A 22,757-nucleotide genomic window follows, 5' to 3' on the forward strand; every position below is an offset into this window, starting at 1 on the left:
CTTTAGGCATTAAAATGTGGCAAGTTAAAATTGAAGGACATGAACACAAATCTTGTTAATTTCAGAGCTTGATCGCTATAAAGAAATGATTTGGCTTTTCATCCTCTGTTAAAGTGCTTTATTTACAGGAAGGTATTATTAACACCACCATGTAATGAACTTAAGATGGAAAGATAATTATGTATTTAACTACTTCAAAATGTTAGATGCCTGGAAAGGAGGCATTAGGATTAATGAAACCACATACACGATTATTTTTTCGTTTAGCCATTACTGAGCTCTGAAAACCCAAAATGTTGTACTCCAGTTAAATATGATACCTGTGGCTTTCTGTTAAGTCTCCCCCTCACAGTCCTTCCTGATTAAAGGGAAATCATACTGTGTGACCAGTATCGAATTCACATGTGGCTGGTGAGGATTAAACTGATAATGTCTGTATAACACTGGAAGAGTCAAATCCTGCTGAGTGAGTAACTTATTACAGGCATGGATACTTCCGGATTTGAGGCAGTGAAATCAACCCCTCCAGAGTAGATCAGCCAGGGTTGGCTCCTGCAATTAGAAGAAGCTGGGGCGAGGTGGAGGGAGTCTGCTGGTGTGCGGAGAAATGCAGAGTGGGAGCAAACTGGGGAAGTCCTGGCCCTGCACCCCTGCGGCGCCCTACCCAGACACCTCAGTAGAGAGGGTAGAGTTGAGCGTGAGCCTGGTTCTACCTGGTTCTAGCTTGCACAAGTTACTCCACTGATCCAGCCCTCACCCCACACATCTGCAGAGTCGAGACTAACTCGCTGATTCATTCTGCAGATGTTTGATGGTGTACTTACTATGCACCAGCTGTTGGGGTATAGAAATGTAAGGAGGAGTTCAGAGAAAAGACAAAGACAAAGACAAAGAAGTTCCCTGCTCATCAGGGAGCTTAATGCTGGTTAGGGGAGAGAGAACTAAAAATAAAATAATTACAAGTGTGTGAGCTACTTGGAGGGGAGAGTATCCTAGATTGGAAGGTATGCCTGAGGGTGTTCCATTTAAGGTGAGACCTGAAGATGGTGGTGGAAACCATGCAAAAAGTGTGGGAGGAAGCTCTGTGGACAAAGGGCGCAGCTCGTGTGACAGCCCTCAGGGAGGGGAACCTGACCTCTCAAGGAGCCCACAGAAGGCCGGTGTCACCCCTGGATGGTGAGAGAAGTTGAGAATAAAGCTAATTAACCTCACATGACTGCTGTACATAGGACCTAAGAGAACGCACGTCAGAGCATTAGGCTCACAGCCCTCACTAAATGTTAAAATATCTTCTCCTTCTTTGCCTTCATCTTCCTTTCTTCTCCCCCTTCTCCTCTCCCTCCTCCTTTTATTTCTCCTTCCTCTCCTTCTTCCCCTTCCGGCTCCTCCTCTTCCTTCCTCTTTCTACTTCTTCCTCTTCTTCATACTACGAATGTTCCTGTGACTATTGCTACTACCTTGAAGAAAGTGAGACTGAGGAGGAAAATACACTTGTCTCAACTCAGTTAACAGGAGCATTGGCACGAGGACCCTGGTCTCCAGACGCCCTCCGTCAGTGTTCAGATTGGCTCTCGAGTTGCAAAAAGCAAAATATTTTTGCCAGGTGAGTACAGTTGACCATGAGATGGTCCAGGATTTGCCCAGAAGGGCACAGGAGATGCTTTGTTGATGGAGGGTCTCTGTGTTTCCTGAGTGTCTCACAAACATACCTGCACCTCACTACCAAAGGGAGAGCTTTGTCCTCTCTTTCTCATCCGTCTCTTTCTCATGCCCTCACTCCCTTCCTCATTTCTCCCTGGATGGGGTGGAAGCATTTAAGAGGACCTCTGGAGACGGTATAAAGAGACAAAGCCCATGCTACCCTGGCAGCTGATGCCCTGTGATGTCACTGGTGTCGGCCAGAAGAAGGTTGGCGCGTCTTGCACACCCAGGTTTTATGACACTAATGCCAGTTCATCCGGCTGACAAGTCCCCTCCCGGGAGATGTCAAAGAGGGGACGGCTGTCTGTTATGCAGCTTAGAGAAAGTGAAAACTGGGTGTGAATTCTAGAAGGCTAAGGAGGGAAGAACTCGCAGGGGCCGGGTGGGTTAGAAAGAGGATGGGAGAAAGGGAGAACGAGCTCCACTGACGCTAACGCTCGTGACTACAAGCAGCTTGATCTAAAGACAGTCGTGTGTGTGTGAGTGTGTATGTATGTGTGTTTGTGTGTGAGGCATGTGTGTGTGTATGTGTGTTTGTGTGTATTTGTGTGTATGTGTTTCTGTGTGTGAGTGTGTGTGTGGTAGTGTGTGTGACTGTGTATGTTTGTGTGTGAGTGTGTATGTATGTGTGTTTGTGTGTGAGGCGTGTGTGTGCGTGTGTGTATGTGTGTTTGTATGTGCGTGTGTATGTGTTTCTGTGTGTGTGTGTGTGTGTGTGTGTGTGTGTGCGCGCGCGCGCACTATTTTTCTCCAAACTCTGGGCCCTGTGATTCATCCTCAGCCACACAGTGCCTTCCTTTCTAGACATTGAAGGTGTAACCCTGGGGCAGAAGTCCATTTGCCCCTTCAAGTGGAATTATAAAACTTGCCACCTTCCCTCAGGCCCCCAGTTTCCCCAAAACAAAGCAGAAACCTCACTCTCTAGCACGTTTCAGATAATCAGTGTTAGAACCTGTGGCCCAACCATTCACCTCCCTTGAGTTCAGGAGACCAAAATAAATCTACAGCCATCTCTCTTTTCACTACTGCCTTGGATGATCTATGGCTTTGTTCCTGACAACAAAGAATTACTCTCAAAATGGACAAAATTATCCAACAGAGAGTTCCTTTGTTTGTAGCCGGACTATAAATACACTCAGATAAAAGAGAACAGAATTGTTCTGCGTTTTCTGGCTTAATAAGTGTCCATAAACGATAGTCACCTTAGCAGGAAGGGTGCTCTTTACAGTTAACACCACCGAAGGTTTTCCCTTGGAAAAAAGGCTCAGCTCCCTTCTTGGAACTAATTGAACCAAATGAGGAATACTAATGAAAAATGCTATTAGTGTTTTTGGTTAGTTTGCAAGTCACAGTGGAAAGCAATAGGTTGGAGGCGGACAGGAAACAGGGCTGATTAATGGCTCCTGCAGGGATCCTGGTCTGTGAAGCTAGGGAGGGGACGCCGCCTCCCAAGGCCTGGCACACAGCCGCCTGCAGAAGGATGTCCTAGAAGAGACACATGGGAGTAAGGAACTGGTCGGAGGTAGGGAAGTTGGAACCCAGCAGCGCCGCACATGCTAACAAGCTCTGTGAGCTAACCACCCGCTCTCCCAGGGAGAAAGCTGTGATGTGTAGCTTTTGCCAGTCTGCATAGTGTAGTATTCCCTTATGGACAATTCCAAGCTACCAGGATATCACCTCTGAGCTTGGGCTGGGATCTGCAAACTCATGGTGCTCCAGCAGGCCACTCCCACCAAGGGACGCCCTGAGGACAAGGACCTTTGCTGTCTTTGGGCTCATTCCCATCAGTTGCAGGCTTTCTTTCCTTCCCTCATTTACCTGCTCTGTGACTTACACACTTCCGTAGTTAGTTACTGTAGTAGATGCTGTCGATGCTTGTTATTGCTGTATGCCTTATTCCACTCTAGGGCCACCTGCAGCTTCAGGGGACAGTCCTCACACTCAGGAGGCTTCTGCCAGCACAACCTGCATCTCCTGGCCAAGGACTGTCTCACAGAGACAGAAGAGAAGCCCCTAACACTCTCATTTCCCCTTTGGGCTGGAAGGGTTGTAGCTCAGCCAGAGGCTGCCCGTCCTGCCCCTAGCTTCCCTTTGCTCCCCTTGCACCCTGGTGGACTGGGGCAGTTGCTGCAGTATCTTCTCCGGCCATTCTCCCCTCCAAGGTGAGCGCAGCCCCCCATCTACTTCAGAAAACAGTTGCATTTCTGAAGAATGAGAGGGTCCCCAGGAGTGGCTAAAATCAGGTAGGGGGGATCCAGGTCCTCTATTTGCATACACAACGTTCACAGCAAACTTTCCAAAAGATTCTCTGGCTTGAGGCCTCACCCTTGCTGAAACAGGTCTGCAGCTGCTACGTAACAAGCATTTCTCAGACACTTCTCAGGTTCTGGCCCAGGAGGGCTCCCTGCTGTGTACTGGCTGCTCTGTGTGGCAGCACAGGTCCTGTCACAACAGGTCCTGTCTCAGGTGTGTAGGTTCCAGAAGTCCTGTAAAATGATTTGTGACTTTTATCCTGAGTAGTGAGGACAGACAGGGAGGCCAGTTTCCAAAGAAAGAAAAATGAACAACCAGACCTATAAACACCCAAGACCTCCAAAGACCGGCAGCCAGTGAGGACCAGTGGCCTACTAGAATCAGTCTGCAAGTGTCCAGCACAGACTGGCACCAGAGGCGGTACTGGACGGTGATGACCTGCAGCGGTTGGCTCTACCAGCTGTTGGCATCCAGTACTACCTGCTGTCATCTGGTGACATCAGTACTGCTGGAAGAGCCCACCTGGCTGAGTCACTTTTCCATCTGAATCAAGCAGAAGAACCCAGGTTGACTGGCAACGTCTCCAGTATGCTTGGTGGAACGAGGTAGCTTCCCGCCATTGTTGGAAATCGCCAGGGAAACCCAGGGCCTTTGCAGAGCCACAGGACAATGCTCAGGTGCGTGGGACAGTTTCCTCCAGGTGCCATGAGAACTGGGCCAGCTGCCCAGGGGCAATCTGCCCATTGACATCCTGTTCAGATCTCTGGCTTTGCTCCCTCCCTACCCTGCTCCTCACCATCTCCTCCTCCACAGACTTCTTGAGCCAAAATTCTCATCTCAGCTTCCGCTCTGGGAAAGGCAACTAAGGCAGTTATCAAACACCAGTGAAGTGAGCACCTGTTACCTTCCAGGCTCTGCCACGGATCGGGCTGTGTGGGTGCTAATAAAGCAAGCCTGGCTTCCCTGGCCGGCTCATCACATGCCAGTCTGCTGCTGGCTCTGGCCTTCCCAGGGCTCTCCAAATTCCTGAGCCCCTCCGGCTGCAGGACCTGGTGTTCTCTGCCTGCTCCACCTGGACCTTCATCACCTGCTTTACACAGAGGCCCCTCCTCAGCCTTCCTTTTCTTTTTCACGCAAAAACTCTTCTTTTACTACACCTTCCAACCTCAGCTTCCTCCCCGCAGCCTGCCCTAGTCTGCCTCCATTATCCCGTTTTATGTTTCTTTTTAAAACAGGAGCACTTGTATTCATAGGGTATTATGTATTCACTTGTATATGTTCTGTTTTATCAGTGCCTGGAGGAAAAGCTATACATTTATTTTTGACTAATGCTGAATCCCTTCCACCTTGCACAGCATTTGGGATGAAGGAGGCACTCCCTAAATGCTTGCTGATTAAAAACAACGAAGAAGCGATGCCTTGCTCTCCCCCCTCTGGAGAACTTGCTATTTGTTTGGGGATGCAGACAAGCACTGTGGTGGTGTTTCGCTGTGGGAGTAAGGGGAGTGTGTTAGAGGAAGATGTGACCCATATCTGTGGGGGAAGGGAGGGGATATAGTGCAGAGAATGGGTAGCTAAGCAGGAACTGGAAAGGGTGCCTGGTTTATGCAGGTAAGAGTGAGAGGCAGATGTTGATTTTCTATCATCGTGTTTAGAAATTCTGTATTGTTTTTCTAATTTTTTGGGTTGTTTTGTTTTTCTTATTTTGTTTTTCATCTTTTCTCTTTAAAATAAAAAAAGAGTGTGAGGCAGAGAGAAGGGCAAATGAAAGACACACAAGTGAGCATGCGAGGCGCACCAGACGGGTAGTTGACACAACTGGAACAAACATCTCGAGGCTGGCACGGGAGGTCAAGAGGCAGGCGGAGACGGGTGAGGTGTGGTCTAATGGCGGTCCACACGTGACGGCGCCGGGGGGCCACATCCAGCCACACCTCCTCGTCCATGCACAGCGGTCTGTGGTCACTCTCATGCTTCGATGGGAGAGTTGAGGACTTGCGATAGAGAACCGAGGTTCCACAAAGCCAACCGAATTTTTCCATAGGTGGAGGGTGTGAACTCTCAGCGGAGAAACGCGGCTCCTACCAGAGGATTCAGCTTTTTGCTGGTGTGGTGGGAAGCACCGAATGGCTGCCCTGTGTGAGGCTGTGCTAGCTGCAGTGTGGAGTGTGGACTGGACGAAGACTGGGCTGGAGGCTGGAAGATGACACTGCGCCTGACTCCCCGGGCTTCTGTACACCCTTTGGCCTCAGGACCGTGTCTGCAGCATCTTTCTATCCCTCATTGTTAGACGCATCCAGGCAGCTCACAGACTTCAGCAAGTGAATGACGTGACGATGGTGGTGGTGGTGGTGGGAGTAATAATACAGTCATTACAGCTGGGCCTCTGTGCCCATCCCGCCAGTAAATGCCACGTGCACTGGCTTATTTAATCTTCTCAACAACCCAGTGAATTAGGAGCCCAGGCTTTCATGTTAGAGGTGAGGAAACCGAGGTCCCACAGCACAACCAGCGGTGCCTGGCCGAAGCAGTCGTGGTTTGAACTCAGACCTGGTCTCTCAGCTTCCTCCCGATCTTCCCAGGGTGTGAGCGGGAGTCCTTCAGCTGGGGCACACTGGGGAGGGCAGTGAGGAGCAGCTGTTGCAGGCTTTCTCGTGACGGCTTTCTCGGACCTCTCTCCCACCTTCAGAGAGCCAACCGAGCATAAAGGAGGCTGTGGTGAGACAGAGCCCTGATCACCCCTCCACACCCGGGGAGACGGTGGCAGCTCCTGTCTTCCGCCTTCACTCTGCAGCCTCACAGGCCTTGGGGGAGGGAGTCGGAGGTGCGGTGGGAATATCAGCACAGCCCTGTGAGTAGACGATGCCAATTACATTTGACAGGTCCCTCCTCCTAATTGCCAGCCGCCCACAGCCGGAGGTGTTGGCTTTCTTACTTCTTGCAGCTCCATCATTCAACTGCTTCCAGATTCAGCAGCTGGAAGTCTTCCTCGCTGCCCCCCCCAGCCTCCTGCCCCTCCTCCTTTTGCTGCATGTCTTGGGCTGAGGAGCCATTTATCCCCAGGACCCCAAAGAGCATCTCGCTCATAGGAACTAATTACCTCAATCCTGGCCCAGAAAAAGTGGGAAGCACCTGCGTTCGGGGTATTTGCCAGTGCACACAGAGTTCTGATTGCCTGGAGCTCCTCTCTCACCACCTGCTGCACAGGAGCCCCAGGAGGCTGATGAGCACCTTTAAAACTTAATGCTCGTTTTCTACAGATTTTTGTCTAATTCTTCTGTCCTTTCGCTTTTCTCTCCTGTGGATAATTGGGTTGTTCTAAAGAAATGGACCAAAGGTCTCAGTTCTCATTTTGTGATTACTTCATGCTTATATAATACTTTTACTCAGAAAGCTTTTGTGAACAACCTGTAAAACCTTAAATGAGACTTTCACAGGGAAATAAACACGGCCTATTTTCCCTGGAAAGTGGTGGGGTGGTATTTAATTTGAGGACATCGAAAACTACTATTAAAAAGCTTTTCCTGTGGGCCATGTGATTTTTCTCTTCTCTGTGGTATGTAACTATCTGTGTTTGTGGATGGCTCCAAGAGTCCTCCACACTGTATTTCCTCTCATGCTGTCAAAAATTCAGTGGTGTGTGGTCGAGTTACCTTGGGATTTGTGTGTTTCTTCCCAGACAAAAACAGTCCTGAAGAATCAGTACTAAGCACTGTCACCTGGGGGAGTCTGACCAGGCCCTGCCCAAGGAGAACTCCACATCACTTGCAGGGCAAAAAAAGCCTCCATACTCATTTTCTTATACCTGCAGCTTGACGATTGGCTCACTTAGCAAAGCATTTGAGGGTAACAGGAAATCTGACCTGCAGTGGCTTAAACAAATTGGAGTTTTTTTTTCATATACATTAGGCAGTCTAGAGCTAGGTGTTTGTAGATATTGATAATGACTAGGCCAACATCTCTTTGGCACTTATGGTTTTAGCCTCGTGGTCACAAAATGGCTGCTGTGCCCATGGACATATAGCTGCACAAGACACTAGGAAGTGAATATTCCTGAGCTCTGTAGGGATGGTAGGCAAGGTACTGGGGGTTAGGGATCATAGTTGAGCCAGTTTCCAGGGTCCACCATATGAACCCTTGGAAAAAGGTGATAGAACTAAAATAAGCATCTGAAGTATTTTATAAAGCAAAGTCAGCATAATCAGGTCCCTTTGGCATCTGGTCGTTTCCTCATCCTCCATAATGTGAGGATCTTATGCCTTAGATGCAGTGGGCTACATTTAACTCTTGCCTATGGAGTGAAATTTACATTTGTGCCTGAGCTGTACTTTTCTACATAAAGTCCAGCATAAATCTTTAAAATAAAACACATGGTTGAAATGGTAAAACTAATTTGGAAATAATTTTCATTATTGTAAAGAAGAGAATAAATAAAGGTGATGAAGCATTCAGTCTTAACATGCAGTGGTTACAATGAAAGAAAGAATGGTTAGCAACATAGAGAGTTAAAAGCTGCTTTTATAAAGGCAAAATAAAAAAAAAATTGCCAACTAAAACAGATGTATTACATTTTTGTAAAAGAAAATATTTAAATATGTACATAATGTGTTTTTATAGACATTGAGACCATCTACTTACCACTGAGGAGTAGAATTTAGAGTTAAAAATCTCAGTCTTAAATTAACAATAAGCATGCATACCCTAGGAAACTAAAAAAATGATTTTCTTAAAAGTGCAAATTTAGACAACTTCTAGGTAATGTTAGCCAAATAAATTCAGACTTTTCATTAGATGGCTATGCTATTTTGAACTCTCATTAGGGAAAAAATAATAAAGTCAAAGACACTCATGTCCTTTTAGAACTATCTTTGTTAATTTTCAAAATACTTATATTCACACAGACTCTAAGTAGAAGAACATTTCTGAACTGCTTATCTACTACTTTGGCAAAGTCATTCTTTAGAATCAGGATAAGCATATTAAAATCTACCCTGGGAACATAGGACTCAAACATAATGTCAGTCATTAGTGGAGCAAAAAGTGTAATGTATCTTTCATCTGGTCAAATAAGGTAATTACTTTTAAATAAACCAACCCCAATTCTCTCAAATGTGTCATAATGGAATAGTAAGATAAAATTAAAATGCAGCAAGGTTTCTCCCTAATACCCAACAATATTCCTCTGAACTTGCCTAGACAGACCCTTGTGAATTAACTTGCCTATGGTAGTGCTTTTGAACTTGACACTTTTTCCTAAGTAAATATAGGCTTGCCTTTTGCTACATACTGCCTGAACCTGCATATGACCTCAGTGTGTTCCCAAGGGTTCATGTGTCAGAGGCCTGGTCCTCCGTGTGATGATGTTAGAAGATTTTGAAAACTTCAAGAGGTGATGCCTGGGGAGGTGACTGGGTCACTGGGGTCTTCACCCTGGCAAGAGACTGAGGAAGGTATGGTGGACCTCGCTTAGTTCCTAAAAGAGAGTTGTTATGAAAGAACAAGACTGATGCTTGCTGTGAGACTCCCGTCTTGCCCTGTAGTCTCCTTCCTCACATGCACTCTGACCAGCCATGGTGGACACGGTTGGGGCCATGCGGGGGTGAGTCCCACTGGCTCCATGCTGTTCGACCTCTAAAAATATGAGCTGAATAAAACTCTTTTCTTTGTAAAGTACTCAGCCTCAGGTAATTTGTAATACCAATGCAAAATAGACTAATGCATCTCCAATAATCATATCTGAGCTCATTAAAATAATGCTGATAAATGTCTGAACTTCACATTTCTGACAGGAAAATGAGCAAGAGAAGCTCACAGCGCAGTGACTGCTCCACAGTTCAATAAGGTACATTTGAATGTGCCTGTGTGAAGTATTCCCTGCGAGGAGCCACTCTTTCACCATAACGTAGAATTTCATTTTAACTAAAGGTAAAATGCAATCTTCAATTTCCCTCTCCTTTTATTTTTCACAATAGGCCTCTAATTATGGTGTCCAATATTCTCTGACTACAACATAAAATTCCACTTATGTCTCAGCTGATTTCAGTATATTTGGCATGTCTTCTTCAACATTTAAATATTTCATCAAGTGGATTTATATTTATACCCATAGAGCAATTTAGAATACTTTAGGGCTATTTTGGAAAAAAATATTGATCCATAATCAATTGGCAGCATTCAATTATCATCTGCTCCCTAGACAAGAAGAATCATTAAACAGAAAAGTCTCTTGCACCCCTTCTTTTATTTTTAAATCTGCTTTTACCTTAATGAAAGCACAGGGTCCCATGAACTGAATAGTAGCAGTTGGTTTCAGGAGGGGGGCACATTTTTTGGTGCTTTTTGGCTATATTAAATTAAATTAAATCCAGGGCTTACCAACTACTACATGCTATCAGCATAATCAGGCATGATACTTGAGATCAGGAGCAGCAACCTAGAATTAGTCATGCCACCATTTACTGTCAGAAAAATGTGAAACACGCATGTAATCATGCATAGAGATTTGGACATTTTTCCACACTCTACTGCTTTTGAGCACCACAAAGGCGAAGTGTCCCCTCCCCCATACTTCCAGACTTTCACCACATTGTTCGGCTCATTCTGATTCTTGACCTGGAAGTCAGCACTCAAACCTCTCAAACACGATGCACAATCACCAAGTCAACCCTGGAATCACAGGCAATGTACTTCAGTGATTGTTTAGTGGAGAAGATACAAATTTAAAATGGGCAGTGAAGGCATAGTAGATGATATCATTCAAAATATTCACAGTACCATGGCAGGAGCTCTACAGGAGCAGTTGAGTGTACACTCTAGATTAATATTTTCTGTCTTTCGTAATGTTGATGATAGCTCCAACTTCTCTGTGAGTGCAGCGGTGCACTTGGTGATCTGCAGATCTGATGTCCCTGAACTTGCATAACCTTGTGAGGTAGGTAACATCATTATTGCCACTGCAGAGCTAGGCAAACCATGCTTTTGAGGGTTTAAGTGATTGATACAAGGCCATTCAAACACAGAGTGGTAGTTTAAACTGATAAGTTTATAATTACAGTGAAAGCAACAACTATAAACATACAACTCTGGTCAGTGTTAGAGAATAGTAGTGGACAAATTCCGTAGTTTAAGAGCTGTTGAAGAAAAAGAATCAATCACTTGTCTTTTCCTTAAGATTGCTACCAGTGAGTGAGCAAAGAGTAGAGAAGAACTCTCTTTCTAAATGGATTCAGCTAAGAAAGAAAAAGGAATGATAGAATTAGAATATCACCATTTTGCCACCTGTTAGGGATTAAATGTATCTCCCTCTTCAAATGCATAAGTTGAAGCTGTAACCTCCAATGTGCCTGTATTTGGAAAAGGGACCCTTAGAAATGAATTAAGATTAAATAAACTCATAAGGGTGGGGCTCTGATCTAATAGGATCAGTGTCTTTACAATAAGAGACACCAGATAGCATCCTTTTCTTTCACTCCCCTGTGTGTTTTCTGAGCACAAACAGAGAGATGGCAGCCACATATAAACCAGAAGAGGTGTCAGAACCAAACCTATCATGCTAGGGCCTTGTACCTGGACTTTCTGTTGTCCAGAATTGTGAAACATGAATTTCTGCGTTTAAGCCACTGACTCTATGGTCTTTTGGTATAGTAACCACAGTTGTCTAAAACACACCCTTAATGAATCAATAAATCAGGGCACAAATGACTGATACCCTAAAAAGAGAATCAGGTAGAAATCATGTGCCTCCAATGAAAGAAGACCACACTAATTTTGAGATGTCATTGGAGAAAACAACATCAACAAGAAATCAAACCTGAAATTTGAGCAAGCGTCTAAGTACAACTGTCAACTTAAAAAAATAGAGCAGAGATAAAATGTGAAATAACACCCTAGGGGTTAAACCAGCAAACACGAGACTCTGAGATACTCTCCAGAGGAAAACACTTCGTCTACTGAAGTACAAAAGCAAACCACAAAATGTACAGGAAAAAAAGGGATGAGGTTGGGGGAAGGGAGGAAGAGACAGAGCGAGGAAAAAGGGATTATAGATTAAGAGGTCCTAGAGGACATATCACCCAATCACAATGCATGAATTGTTTTCAAAAATCAAAGTTCAAGAAAGCTGTAAGGAAAATCAGGAAATGGAAATGTTTAAAAATGTGGATACCTGATGACACTGAATTATTGCAAAATTTTTGTGTAATACGGCATTGTAATGTTTTTGCTTTCAGTCATTTTGAGAGATACACACCAGTGTACTCAGGCGAGAAATGGCATGTGCTTTGGGAGAGTGTAAGGAGGGAAGTATGACAGGAAAGCGCTTGTGAGTAGATTAGTGCTGGAGCTAGACAGTGAGGGGGTAGAGGCCTACTGTGTTATGCTGTGTTTCTGTATGTATGTTTGATATTTTTCCACCACTAAAAGGTTTCAAAAAAAGTCTTAGAAATTGAGATCATAATCTGTGTATGAGTATATATGTATAGGCAAACTTCTACTTTGTTTTTCATTTAATACATAAAATGTAAACAATTTTCATCTTTTAAAAGAATATTTTTAAAAATCCTCATAAAAATGCCCAGGAGGAATATTACTATCTGGAAGAAAGTTTAAACCCATTCTATTATTACAAGGTTGTAGCACTTAGAAGAAACTATAGTCTTTAACAAGAATTTTCTTCCTTAATAATCTTTTATTGATTGTACTAGGGACCCATTTAGTTCTGCCTCATTATGAGAGAGCAGCTTTTTCTCATCATGTTTCAGTGAGATGAAAAATCACCATAGCCCAAAGGGCTATACATTCCATGCAAAGGACATTATTTCTTCAGCAATCGGAGAAAAATCTCCACCAACTTCCAATAATGTCTTTGTATTGATTAAATCCAAGGGGCAATAAGATATATCAAATTAGTCACGATTTAATATATTGGTTTTAGTTTCTAAGTACTAATGGTAAATGGAGTTCGTGTAGACCATAATGATTAGTGGAGACATGCGTCTTCTCCATCAGCCCTACACTGCAGGAGACGCAGCAAGCAGCCAGCTGTCTAGCACCTCCATCACAAGAAGACACAGTGTTTTTTTCCAAAAATGCCCCTTTCTGATTTCTACAGTAAACCTGTAGCACTTTCTAGCATGTCTAGCAAGGTTAGCACACTCTTGGAGTCATTTTATTTGCTCATGGGAAACAAAGACAATAACTGTACCAAAGATAGACACAATTCTAAAAGGAGACATTAGCACAGGCCTGAGAAAACGGAACAACGTGAGAACAGAAGTGGGAGTAGAAAATGTCCTGCAAATAACAGTGGTTCAAAAGTGCCTGCTTCATGAATGCCAGGGATAACTCTTTCCCTGTGAGAAAAGAGAGGAGTCAAACGGGGTTCCAGGGAGTTATGATGCATTAGAAAAATAAAGTTGAGGCTCTTACAGGGAAAAGACTTAATCTTCATGGTAAATGAAGAAGTGAGATCAACTAATGAATGCAGGCAAAGGGAGATTGAGACATCGAGGAACTAGGAAAAAAACTGGGACACACACTTCACTGAGTAAAAATAAAACAATTAAGAGTTACAAGAAGGCATGAGGCCACTCTGCTATTTTCCTTGCTTGACTGGAAATCCTTTGAGATCCAAGGCTATGTCCCAGTTCTGCATTCCTGTACCGTGAACATGTCTAAGTTACATGCCTGTCAATTCACCTCCTCGAGGAGAAAACCTCCAGGCAGAAAGGCAACAGAAGTAAATTTAAAAGTAGAAGAAAATATTAGAGGAAACTGCAATGATAAAAGTTAAGGATCAACATGACACAGTGCCATCTTGTAGCAAACATTTCATATGAGCTTGTTGAATCAAAGAAAATATATCTCTTCTTGGGCCAGGGATATAGCTCAGTGGCACAAATGCCTGCCTGGCAAGTGTAAGGTCCTTAGTTCAATTCCTGGTATCCCCCTAAAAGAAAATATATCTCCTTTCTCAATCTACACAGGACAAGTCTCACAATTTTATAGCAAATAGAGAGAGAGAGAGAAAGAGAGAGAGAGAGAGAGTCTAACAAGCAAGGTTCAAGTAAGAGTGTAGCAGGAAGTAAGTGGAGTTTTGTGTTAGATAAAAAGGCAGTCAAGTAAGACGTAGGGAGTGGAGGCAAAAAATGTATGACAAACATAGACAAATACTAATTATGGTAGTTGGACAACAACATTTCATGGAGGGGGTTCATCTTGGAAGTTGGAAGAAACTGAAGTTGTTTGGAGCGAAGTTTCGTAGTGAGCATCTGGGAAAGCCCTGGAGGGAGGGCACGAAGAATAACTAGAGACTGATGTTTTATCTGAGTTTACCCTCTGGGAAGCTACTGCAAGCTACGGATCTGCTTCACAGAAAAATTTCCTCTATACAAATATTTAAGAGTTATCACACAGACCTGGTGGATTCAGCGAACCCTCAGGGCTGGCTAACACACCAACCTCATGATCCAACAAGCTCGCAGTAACAGCCTCTTACAGAGAAGCACAACCTACCAGGTACCACAGCTGGCAAGTCCTTGACGCCGCCCTTTCAGGTCTGCGCCTCACACTCACTCTCAGCTACATTTTGGACAACTACTGCTTCCAAGATGCTTTCCAAGTCTAACTCTTCCACTTAAGCTTCTGCCTTCAAGTTTTCTCCAATACGTACCATAAATCATTTCCTTGGAATTATATCGTGATGTAATTCCTTTCTAATTATTTCTATGTGTCCTAAGAGTCCGTCTATTAGGAAGATCCAGAATCTAGATTTCTGGAGCCAGCCTTCTTCTTAGAAAGGTGCTAACTTGAATGAAAATCATTTCTCTGGAAAGGTAAACTACAGAGCATTCTGTGGTAACACGACTTTGCCTGCATCCCGTTCCCTGGGCTACAGCAGAAAGTGGGAAGCCCATTGGCACAGGTGGGACCTCAGTAAGTGTGTGTGGCATGGAATTGCTTTCTAATCCAATAACCTGGCCCCTGAGGGCGGGATGCACCGAGGCAGTAGCTTTCCTTGGCAACTGAGCTAGGAGCCTGGAGAACAGAGGAGCCAAATGGGAACACAGGGCCTAGCCTTCACTGGTTTTCCGGAGGGCACTGCTCTGGACGCACACACCAGCGTGCTTCCCCTTACGGGAGATGAAACCGATGCCAAAGAGGCCCACTGAAAGCATCCAAACCTTAGGGTGTCTGACTTCCTTAGCAGAGACCGGTGGGAACGCGCACTTCAGTGGGTGCACACTGAAGTAGGAGTGATTTTCCAGTCAATGTCCTCATTCCTCCCAGTCATACTAGGTGTAAGAAGATATCATCATTTGGAAGGGATAAGTCTCAGCTCACTTTATATCAGTGTACAACTCAAGAAGGGCACTTTCTCATGACTTCTGATATCAATGACGTGGGACCTGGTCATCTGTGTTGTGGAAACAAGGTATAACTCAGTAACCCAAATTATGGGCTAAGGTATAGACTCACACCACTGAATTCAGGGTTTTATTTGATATATGGCTTTTCCTGGGATAGTTTTTTTCTAATGCATTTTATCAGAGGTACATGAACTTTTTTCTTAAAATAAAAAACTGACTATTTTTAAAATGTAAATACTTGTTGACTGCATACTAAGTGCCAGGTACTGTGTGTGTGCCCAAGCAGGCATGTGTGTGTCAATGGCTGCTCCTCTCCTTGAGCTTAAAATCTGACAGGATTGACAAGCAATAGATAAGTAAATATAAAATTGCGATGAAGAAAATTAAGGTACAAGCAATATTTTTCTCATAGGAGGCATTAAATAGCAAATACTGATGACAATGGGACCTTCTCAGCTCTAGTGAATAGGAGAGATTTCTTTGTGTAGAGAACACTCAGGTCTGAATGACTGCAGACGAGCTAGAAGTGGACAGAAGGAGAATCTGAACGGATGGCTTGTGCCTGGGAGAGAACTGCAATGGAAGGAAGCTGTCACCACTGCAGTAGGGAGGAGAATGCCATAAAATGAAGATTGAAGCACCAGGCAGGTCCTCATAGGAGTCTGGATATACTGCACCATACAAAAATCTGTTATTTATTTAGGAATCACTCCACAGTAATTATTCATAGTAAAATACTTGTAATCAAAAGAATAGCGTCTTTTGAGAGCGTTCATTGTGTGACAGGCCCTGCTTTGGATCCGTCATCTCAAGTGATTTCCTAAAGATAACAGAGCCAGGCACAGTCCTTGTTCTACAGGTGGGGAAGCTGAGGCTTATCCCTTAGTAATTTTTGTAATATCTGCAGGAGTAAATGGTACAGCTGGGATTGGAACCCTGGCCCGTGTGCTTTGAGTTCTTAGTGGAACCAAGAGACCCTGTCTTTCTTGAATGTCATCCAAGCCTCAAAGCAGTCAAAGGCAACAGAGCTGCAGAGGGCGAGAGTGTCCGGGACATAGGCTCCTTTGCATTCTGCTTAGTCTCACCTTTACTTTGGCAGAGGCTGGCACAGGATCCAGAAGCCTAACAAAGCCAGTGGTTTGTCGGGGGAGGAGTAGAAGAGAGGATCTGACACGAACCCAGAAAAGGGCCAGAATAAGGTGTAAGAAGGGGTCAGATCTGCTCGAGTAAACGGAGGAAGCCGTTTCCACCGGCTTCCTCAGTTGCTGTCCTTGTGTTTCCTGGGAAGGCCTGGCCCACAAAGGCCAGAGGGCAGTGGAAAGGGCTGGGTGGTGGGGAGTTGGCCTCATAGGAAGCAGATCCTTTTAATGATGATGGTGTTGTAACGCTCTCATTTCTTAGTGCTGCTTGTCCCGTGAAACATTGGAAGTGGAACAGCAAACCCATTTACTAAGTGCTATGAGAATTTCTCCCCAGCATGGCATTAAGACACCGGGTTTATGGGCAATCTAATGGCTCTGCTCTCTTTCGGGTGTCTCCAAAAAGCTACGAGGGCAGCCTCATTTGAGATAGGCCCAACCTCCTCCCTCGGTACCTCTTTCTATCGCATCACCAAGGTCAGAAACCCAACCCGAGATTCGCCCCGCATTCGCCTTGCCTTCATCTCACTCACTCAGTTCCCTAACTTGGCTGCCGCTGCTTCCTTGATGCTGACTATAGCTGGGGGCCCTTCTCACCTCAGCTGCTAGTGCCTTGGCCCAGGCCACTGTTGTCACTTGCCCAGGGTGTCCATGTGGTTTCCTGTCGGCTGTGCCCGCCTCAGCCCTGCTCAGGACACTCATTCGCCACACTTTGGCAAAGGTCATCTTTCTAAGACACAAGTCTGGCTGCGTTGCCTTCCCTTCTGCACCTGTCACCCTCGGTGCCCCTCCGCATTCTCCTTCAGCATGACATGCGGGGCCTTCTGTCCTCAGGTCCTTGCCTCCTCTGCACCTTCATCTCTCGTTGTCTTCAGAGAACAACGAGTTACTCAAGACTCTTGTCTGAGCAACTGTGGGCACACTTTGCCCCTGGTTCTCATTGCCTGAGGTGCTTTCCCCGTCACTGTCCTGAGACTAAGTTTAAGTGCTGTTTTCTCCATGAAGTTCTTCTTATGTCACCTCTTCACTTGCGGTGGACAGGACTGTGAGCCTCTCCCGCAGAGAAACCCAGGTATGAGTCTACTGTATGATTGCCTTACATGGTGACAGTGTCTTTGCCGATGAAATTCAGTTAAGGACCCCAAGATGGGTAGATAATCCTGAGTTATCTGGGCCCAGCGGAGTCAGCCAGTGGATCCTCTTAGGGTGGAGGCAGACAGCTCAGTCACAGAAGGAGATGAGATGATGCAAATAGAGACCAGAGAGGGAGAGAGAATGAAGTTTAAAGATGGCTACAGCAGCCTACTGATTCTAAAGATGGGAAGAGAGGCCTTAAGCTGTGGAGCTGCAGCTACCTTAGAAGCTGGGAAGGTAAGCAAAAGAATTCTGTCCTGTCACCTTCAGACGCAGTGCAGCCTTGCTGACACTTTGACTTTAGGACTTCTGACATCCAGAGCTGTAAGATAAAGTTGTGTTGCCTTTAAACACTAAGATTGTGCTAATTTGTTATAGCAGCAATAAGAAACTAATACTTATTCCTTGTTCTTCTTTTCCTTTACCACAAGGGAAAACTGGTCTCCATCTTTAAGCTTATATGGGACTTCCACACTAAACAATGTCTGTCTCTTCTAACGAGAACATAAGCTTGTGAAGACATAAACCAAGCCTTATACGTGTTGGCACACACATAGGACTGAGACAGGTATTTCTCAATTAGTTCATTGGTCTGTTCCTTCTCTCCTTTAAATATGTGTTTGTCTAGTGTTCAATATGCGCTGGACACAGCCATGTCCAGTTACTACAGTGAGGAGCAAACGCAGAGAGGCTTTCTGGCTGCAAGGAACTTCAGGTTTGATGGAGGAGGTGGGCAGTGGTTAAACAGCATGGAGGGAATTTGAATGGACTGAAAGAGATATACAAGGTGATGAAGGGCAGTGAGAGCAGGAAGAGTGCTCTTGCAGACAGAATGGTCCACGGAGCACTGCACATTCAAAGGACAGAGCTATAGGAAATGACGACATGAGCCACTTTACAGGGAAGATGAGCTCAAGAGACAGGAAAGAGCTAGATGTTGCAGGTCTTACTGACCTTTCACTTAACAGCAAAAGACATTTACTACAACATGCGGAGCAGGGGAGGAAGGTGAGTGAGGCTGAACTTAGAAATGATCACTCTCGTTCCTATATCAAGAAGAATGGAGGAAGATACAGGAGAAGAAAGAAAAACTGAGAATTTTTAGAGAAGAATGCAAGGAAGAGAGAGAGCAAAGGGTGAAGTTAGAGAAGTGGACAGCATGAGTGAATTTTAGAGGCAAAATCCATGAGATTTAGTGCTAAATTAGATGGTGGTAGGTGAGGAAGGTGTCAAGGATGGCTTTGTCGGATAAGAGGATGCAGCATTTTTTGATACCGCAGCATAATGGAAATCATTTATCAGGATTAAGAGATTATGGAGTCTGCATTAAAATCTCTAAATCAGTTCAGAGTTTAAGGACCCTATTTCCATCCCAGTCCCAGAAGTAGGGACTGGGTGAACTTGATAAATCACATAAATCCTGCTTAAAATTATAGCAACAATTATCTTCACAAAGGGGCCATTAGATGAAATTAGAGATTTAACTTAATATAATAAGTTTCTGTTGACGGTCTTTTTTGCCTTATTCTATCCAGTGAGATCTGGAAAGTCCAAAGGGAAGACATAATGTGCTTCTTTATTTTTATGGAGGTCAAATTGTGCCGGATGAGACCACACCAGTACCACATGAATACTGAGACAACAATTTGGGTTAAAACATAATTCCATGGCAGACTCACTCAATAGATGATGAGAGAAAAATCACCAAGTCACCCTCATTTTCCTACATGACATTTTCCTAGATGATAGCCAACTCTTAGAAAGACAACCACATTCTTAACTGAAGAATAACCAGAAGTATACGAGTGGGCCCAATCAGTGCCAGTAGAGGCACTATCCAGCTGAGTTCAGGTCAAATTGCTAACCCACAGGATCATGAGGCACACAGACAGTGTGGCTTGGCGCTGTGAAATTTTGGGATAGTCTGTTATGCAGCAAAGTATCTGCTAACTGATACGTAGCAGCCGAGAGACAGTATCAAGAAAGAGAAGTAGAGAGCAGCTTATGGGGGAATTAATCTTGGTGGTAGATTTGCTAAGGCTTTATTAAATGTGACTATCAATTACCTTACCCTATGTTAAAAACAAACAAACTTTAGTACCTCAAATGTCCAGATTTCCAGAAAAACAGTACATGCCAAGCGAGGATTAGGAGGAGACTAGTTAAGAAGAAAAGTAATTCAATTCAGGATCTTCAAAAGAGAGAGTGATTCATAAAAGGTGGGTGGGAAAATAACATCCTTTTAAGGGAACAAAGGTAACAAGAGCAAGTCAATACGGAATGTGTCATGCTGAGAGCTATCAGCCTTACCAAAAGCATCAGCCAGGAGAAAGGTGATTGTATAACCAGACACTGGTGAGGTGGGGATTTAGAAAGACAGAGTCTTCTTCTTTCCTGGAAAGGAAGCTTGCGAATTAGCCAGTGTGTTGTGCTGTGGGTCAGGCTGCGAGGGGCTGTGTAATTCTTCAGGGTACCTTCTTCTTTCAGAGGTAACACGAATTAGAATCTGCCCCCACTGGGACCCGTGATCCTTCACTAAGTAGGAGTTTAATTACTTTCTTAATCTGCAGGTTCTTTCCACTGTTTCCTGTTCTTCTGGATAATAAAGTAGTTTGTGAGATGCTGAAGCACTTGAAGATTTCTTCAATCTGATTTTGACCTAATTTATTTTAGCAGATGCAAGAAGCATTGCCAAAGAGCTCATTAAAGTGAACCTTCCTCACTTTGCTGTGCGAGGCCTATCAGTGAGCCAATGATGTCCCAGAAAAACAACGACCTGCTAAGACCTTAAAACTGAAATGAGAAACAGTAAAATAGACATGTTCTTAATGAAAGAATAAAAATATGGAAAAGATCAGTAGAATGGCACTGCTAGAACAGCAAGCATAACTGACTGGAATGGAAAGCTATTTGTGGAGAGTCAGAGTTTCCTCAAAGGGAAAGCACGGAGGAGCTCACCAGGGAGCTAATTCTTGTCTTGGGGGAGCAAAACAGCCGGGCTCTGGCTTGCACCCTCAGTGACTCACAGGTTACTGAGGAAAAGGGCCTGCAGCCTGGGGAGTAGCTGCCCCATGCAGGGAAAACAGGAGGCCCCAGGCTACCAGCAGCCCCTCCTTTGGGCTCGCCTTGCAGCAGCCTCTCAGCAAGGACTTGTGCTTCCCTGCGGCCACCAACACTGACAGAAAATTACAGGCAACTTCTCCTGGTGCCCTGCCTGACTCTGACAGGAGTGGAGTGTGCCCGCCAGTCCAAGGCACATCTGAGGACAAGGACTTCACTGGGTGGGGGCCAGCTCCAGAGTGGGTCTGTCAGGAGGATGCCCCGGCAGCCGGGCCTCAGGGAAGAGCTGAGCGCGCTACTCAGACCCGCACCCTTCCTTACAAGTGCACAGTGAGCTGGGCTGGGCTTTGGGGCTGGCGGAGTGGAGCGCACCCTGCACCATCACTTCCTGGCATCCTGTTCTTGACCTGGTTCCCAGTGCACCAGTCCTTGTGTCTTTCCCTTGAGGAAGGAAGGGCTGTGGCTCACCATGCAAGGCTGCTGGGAGAACTCAGTCATTAGATGTAGCTCACACATTCTGCCCCTGCCTGCCCCACAGAAAGAAAGGCCTCTGGAAGACGGGAGCTGCTATTCTGAGCCCTGCCATCCCATTCCTGTATCCTGACCAGTTTCATCATGTGATTTGCTCTTCACCTGGTAGGTCAGCCTGAGGAGGCTGACCTTTAGTCATTCAACAAGCATTTGCTGGGAGCCTCCTCTGCCAAGCAGCGTGTCTAAGACACTGGGGCTTGACAGAGGGGCAGGTGGGTCTTGTTACCTGAGGTCTATGTCAGAACAAATAGCTTAGTGTGAACAAGACAAAACATTTGATATTTGAAATTGAGAACATTTGAACCCACACACACACCACTCACAATGATACACAAGCAGAAAGTCAAAAAAGAGGGAAATGCCAACATATTTTTCTTTACTTGTTTTTTTTGGGGGGGTGGTACTAGGGATTGAACATAGGGCCTTCACACTAAGCTACATCCTCAGCCCTTTCTAAATTTTTTTTAAATTTTATTTTGAGACAGGGTCCCACTCAGTTGCCTAAGCTGTTCTTAAATTATGATCCTCTTGCGTCAGCTTCCCAGAGTGCTAGGATTACAGGTACGCACACCGCGCCTGGCTTTTCTACTTTTAATGCAACTCAGCTGAGGGATTTAACACGGCTTGGCTGTTCAACTTTTCATGAGTATCCAGCATGTGAGGGGTACATGTTTGTTTCAATAGAGAGACTATTGACCAGTGGTTAATCCAACAGCTGCAATAACCAGGGTTTCTAAAGGAGCATTCATGCTTGCAAATAACATTATTTTCTTTTGCGAAGTCCAGATCTCTCTGCTTTTGTAAGTTCTTATTTCTAGCTCTTACCCATCTGCCCATGGGAGACCCTGTGCCTAGCCCAGGAGAGAATAAAGCTCAGTTCAGCTTTGAGAACCTGGAAAAATGTGGCTAGAGCAACATGCTTTCAAAGGGGCACAGTGTTGCCTACCCACAATTCCAGTCCTCCGGGAGGCTGAAGCAGAAGGATCACAAGTTCAAGCCCAGTCTGGCAATTCAGCAACTTAGTGAGACCCTGTCTCAAAATAAAAAAAAAAAAGAAAATAGGGCTGGGGCTGTAGCTCAGTGTGAAAGCCCTGGTTCAATTGCCCGTACTGCAAAATAAAACGAATTTTAAAAAAAAGGAAAAAAAGATGTTCTCAGCACATTTTAAAAGTTATGATTACAGGGAAAACTGCCCTCCAATCACACTGCACTATTTATGAGGTCGTTTCTTTGAAACCGACAATTTTAAGTCATATGTGGATAGACCCGTCAGTGGATGAGGCCGGCCCTGTCAGGACCGTGGGGTTCCAGCCGTTAGAAGGGCATTTGTGCCCCTGCCTGGCTGTGTCCAGCAGGGCCGCGGCCCTGAGCAGTGCCTGGGGTTCTGTGGGTTTCATTTCCCTGACGCAGGGAGGGCAGGGGAGTATCAGCAGTGTGTGGGAGGAAGGGAGTGTGACCAGTGACGGTGGTATAAAATATCAGAGCTTCATTGCATCAGTAACTCCTAAGGGAGTTTGAACAGTGTGATATGAATTCTAACCTTGATCTAATAAGACTAGAGAATCAGCGATGC

General features: G+C 45.0%; 1 protein-coding gene across 1 annotated transcript in view; it reads right to left on the bottom strand.

Annotated features, from left to right (window-relative positions):
* Synpr (synaptoporin) overlaps positions 1–22,757 on the bottom strand; it is a 181,192-nt gene that overhangs the window by 145,862 nt on the left and 12,573 nt on the right. The gene's annotated exons all lie outside the window — the stretch shown is intronic.

The sequence above is a fragment of the Chinchilla lanigera genome, unplaced genomic scaffold, assembly GCF_000276665.1.
Source record: "Chinchilla lanigera isolate Chin_1 unplaced genomic scaffold, ChiLan1.0 scaffold00116, whole genome shotgun sequence".
Classification (NCBI taxonomy): domain Eukaryota; kingdom Metazoa; phylum Chordata; class Mammalia; order Rodentia; family Chinchillidae; genus Chinchilla; species Chinchilla lanigera.